Below are 4741 nucleotides of genomic sequence, written 5' to 3'. Positions count from 1 at the left end.
TAAAAGTAGCTATTTTGGCATTAATTATGGTTTTTATTATGGATGTAACTTGTTAGAAAACTGGTCATTCTGAAAAAGTTGTCTAAGAATACTGTCATGGCAGTGATATTCACTTACGAGTTATTAAAGGTTCTTTTGTGAAGCAAGTTCATCAGCAGCATGCATGCAGACTTAGGGTATACTATTAGACATGTTAATTGGTGGTCTCTAAGTACAGAGAAATGTGATTCACACCCAAGAGACTGTCTACAACACATAAAGATAATGGTGCATATGTCTAAGCAAATTTTCTACTACACTAACCTCTCAGCACATTCCCCTTCGCTTTCTGACATCATACTGAGAAGCATTAACCTTAACACTAGCCTTTTTAAAAGAAAGTATGCTATAGCTAAGTTAAAACTATTTAGCATCTATATATGCACCATTCCTAGACTTCTTTGTTTCATATTTATAATTATTTCTATCATTACTGGGAAGACCTTGTGTCAAGATTCTGTTGCTCCAATTAATGACTGTTAAGTACATAGAGCAAAATCTTTGACAATTGGGAGAATATTTTATTTTAGTCTATAATAATGATTAAATATTATGTTGGATATGAAACTTCAGGGCAGTTATCTAGCTGAAATTATATTTAATATGTAATCATCTTCAACCTAGTCCTTTTGGATATTCTCAATTGCTTTGTGTATAAGGCAAAATTATTTTCTTTACATGGGTATTTGAAGAGTCCGTGAGGCCTTCATGTAATCATCTTGAGTGCAAACTCTTGAGGAAATGGTGCACAGAATGTAATAGCCATGGGATCAGGATATTAAATGAACTTAAACATGAAGACAAAAAAAGGATGCTTTACATAACTGGAATGTTCTTTATAATCTCAAAGAGGTATTTTCTAAATGTTAGTAAGTGATCACAGAACAATTAATTTCTATGAGACGTAATATACAGTAAGAAAAATGTTGTAGACTGAGTAATAAGCAAATGTTATCAAAGAAACCTTAAATGTGATCTTGTAATGAAGAAATTGGCAAAAACTAACTGTGAGTATTCCATTCAGCCTCGTGGGTGTATGTGTGTGTGTGTGTGTGTGAGCGCGCACGTGTGTGTGCACGTGTGCATGTGCAGAAATGGACACTTACTTATACTTATTTTTGCAGTTTCATTAAGGTGTAATTGATGTAAAATAAACCACATATGTTTAAAGTATACAATTTGATGAGTTTTGACATACCTGTCATGCCTGTGAAGCCATTGCCACATGAAGACAATGAACATATCTGCCACCCTCGAGTGTCCTCATGCCCCTTTGTAATTGATCTACCTCAACTCTTCTCCTGGTCCTCAGGCAATTAGTGGTCTGCTTTTCTGTCACTATGAATTAAGTAGTATTTTCTAGAATTTTATAGAAATAAAATCACCATCAGTCATGTGCTTGTTCATTGTCTCACTTCTGTCAGTCTGTGATTATTTCAGGTTCATCCATGTCATGTGTGGTACAGTTCATTCTTTCTTAAATTTTACTTTGTGGCTGTTTATCATACAATGAGAGACATTTGGAGTTTTAGGCTTTAAAAAAATTTAACCCAAAGAATTCATTTTTATTTAGAAAAAGAGAAATACAGCATGAAGTGTTCAGAAGATAATAGAGCACAACTAATTTGTTACATAAATTTGCATAAATTCAGAAACAAAAACAAGCATGAAAATATCAATTTTTAAATATAGCTACTTGCATACTGCTCTCATGAAAAATTTTTTTAAAATTTTTTATTTATTTATTTGAGAGTGACAGACACAGAGAGAAAGACAGGCAGAGGGAGAGAGAGAGAATGGGCACGCCAGGGCTTCCAGCCTCTGCAAACGAACTCCAGACACGTGCGCCCCCTTGTGCATCTGGCTAATGTGGGACCTGGGGAACCGAGCCTCGAACCGGGGTCCTTAGGCTTCACAGGCAAGCGTTTAACCGCTAAGCCATCTCTCCAGCCCTCTCATGAAAATTTTATCTTGTCACATATAAAAGGCAATTGTCCTGAAAAAAGTTACTAATGCCCCTCCAAAGAATTTGTAGGTTTTATATCACCTTTCACAGGTTAAAATAATGGGCACAAAAGCTCTAACAAAGGCATATTGAATCATAATGTTGTGTTTCACTTGACCTTAATAATTTTATAGCTATAATTTTAACTTAATTTATAGTAAACTAAATAATTCAAGGCATGCTGATTGCATTTGGTTACAAAGTAGATAGAGATGAAACAATTTTCAAGTCAAAAGTGTTCTGAGATGAGAGTTTTCCCAGCACACCATCTTACACAGTTACACAATTTTAGAAATAAAGACTATCACAATTAAAATGTTTTAAGTAGAAAAAAGAAATAAGTATGTGCTATTGAATTTTTTGCATGCCAAAAGGAATATAAACATGAAAATAGCATCCACATCACTTGAGCTGAAAGTCTTTTGAGCAGTGTTTTTTCCACATGGGCTGAGAAACAGGCAGAAAAGAACTACTTGCAACCTGACATAATAGCTTCATCGAAATAGGAGAGCCATCTCTGACACAAGTCTTATCAGGGGCCTATCTTCTTCTTCATTGTTATTATCAGTAGTGCAAAAATACAGAACGCTTCACAAATTTGTGTGTCACCCTCGTGTAAGGGCCATGCTAATCTTCTCTGTATCGTTCCAATTTTAGTATATGTGCTGCTGAAGCAAGCACTAGGCTTTTTGTTTTGAGGTAAATAGGTTTGATTTGAATATTCATGTCCATATATTTTCATCTTTTGGATAAGTAGAATGGACATTGCCTCTCTGCTCTCTCCAAAGTGCCCCACACATCTTTTTGTGGACATACATTTCCAGTTCTTGGGTAAGTGGAATGGACCCCACCTCACTGCTCTCCAAAATAAGCATTCCAGTTGCCCCACGCCCATGCTAATTCTTTGCATGGTTAATGCATTTTTTTTTCAAATTTTCTGTTTATTTCTTATTTTCAGTTTAGTGTTTATAATTGTTTTCTAGGGGGGGCTTTCATTGTACTATGCTTTTTTAATAAACTATTTTATTTATGTAACTTGAGAGAGAGAGAGAGAAAGAGAGAGACAGAAAATGGGCACACCAGGGCCTCCAGCCACTGCAAACAAACTCCAGACACACCCACCACCATGTGTATCTGGCTTACATGGGTCCTAGGGAATTGGATATGGGTCCTTTGGCCTTGCAGGCAAGTCCTTAACCACTAAGCCAACTCTCCAGCCCTCACTGTGCTGTTCTTCACTGTAACTTCTCCTATGCTGTTTTGGATTCAGAATACCCTTGGGTATTCTATGACCATTGCATTTCTACATATATTTCTGAATCAGCTTAATAATTTTTGCTAAAAAATAAACATTTTTTGTTAGAATTAAGTTGAACCTATAGATCATTTTGGAAAGAATTGACATTTAGCAACATTGAGTCTTCTGATCTAAGAACACAGTACATCTCTAGATATGTAGGTCTTTAATTTCTACAGGGTACAACTATCTAGCTTTAGTCAGCAATATATCTAATATTGCTTATCTTGTTGAAATTATAAATTTATAAAAGATTTAATTTTAATTTTGTACTAGAATATAGAAATACAATAAATTTTCATTTATTGACCTTGCTTCCTCCACTCCTTCTAAACTAGTTGTTTCTTTTGATTATTTCTTAGATATTTTTACATAGATATTAATGCTGACTACCAATGAACATGATTTCACTTATATTTTAATAATCTCTGACATTTATGTATGTATTGATTCACACATTGCAACATTTAGGATTTCTAGGAACATGCTCATTAGAAGTTATATTAGGAGACATTTTCATCTCTTCCTTCCCGACATCAGAGAAAAAGCAGTAACTTTTCACTATAAACATGATGTTAGATGTAGATTTTTTTATGGATGTACTCATCAGATAGAAAATTTTTCTCTACCTACTTTGCTGAATGTTTTATAACATGGATGGATATTGTAACATGGGTGGATGTTTATAATATGAGTGAATGTTTAGAACGTGGGTGGATGTTATAACATGGGTAAATTGTATAACACAGGTGGATGTTAATTTTGTCAAATGCTTGGTATGTTTACATCTATTTTAGATGATCACCTGATTATTATTTTAAGTCTATTAATATGGTTAATTACTTTAGGTCTGAATGTTGGAACAATCATTAATTTCTGAAATAAATTGCATTTGATCACAATATATATTCTTTTTATATTGTGAAGCCACCTAGGCCTGAGCTCTTTTCTGTGGGAAGGTCTTTAATTTCAATTTTTCTTTTCTTCTTGTTTTTGAGGTATGGTTTCACTCTAGCCCAGACTAACCTGGAATTCACTGTTTAGTCTCAGTCTCAGGGTGGCTTGAGCTCACAGTGATTCTTCTACCTCTGCCTCCCAAGTGCTGGGATTAAAGGTGTGCACCACCACACCTGCCTTTTAATTTCAAATAATGTAATAAATAGGATAATTCGGTTTGTTTCTTGACTGAGTTTTTACAGTTTATTATCATTTGAGAAATTTGTCACTTTCATCTAAATTATTGCATTTTCTAGAAGAAACTTTTTCATGATATCTCAACATTTCAGTAATATCCTTATCCTGTTCCTCTCACATGATGTGCAGTAAGGTCACTTCCTTCACCCATGATTTTGGTAATGCATCGTCTTATTTACTTGATTAAATAGGCTAGAGTATCATGA

At 34.4% G+C, this 4741-nt stretch overlaps 1 non-coding gene across 1 annotated transcript; it reads right to left on the bottom strand.

Annotated features, from left to right (window-relative positions):
• Window positions 1–2618: 2618 nt before the first annotated feature.
• On the bottom strand, window positions 2619–2725 carry LOC123462456. The gene has a single exon (XR_006638278.1). It is a non-coding gene; the product is annotated as a U6 spliceosomal RNA (small nuclear RNA).
• Window positions 2726–4741: the final 2016 nt, after the last annotated feature.

This window comes from Jaculus jaculus, chromosome 7 (genome assembly GCF_020740685.1).
Source record: "Jaculus jaculus isolate mJacJac1 chromosome 7, mJacJac1.mat.Y.cur, whole genome shotgun sequence".
NCBI classification, from domain to species: Eukaryota; Metazoa; Chordata; class Mammalia; order Rodentia; family Dipodidae; genus Jaculus; species Jaculus jaculus.
The sequence above is the reverse complement of the archived record's forward strand: the minus strand, read 5'-3'. Positions and strand labels throughout refer to the sequence as shown.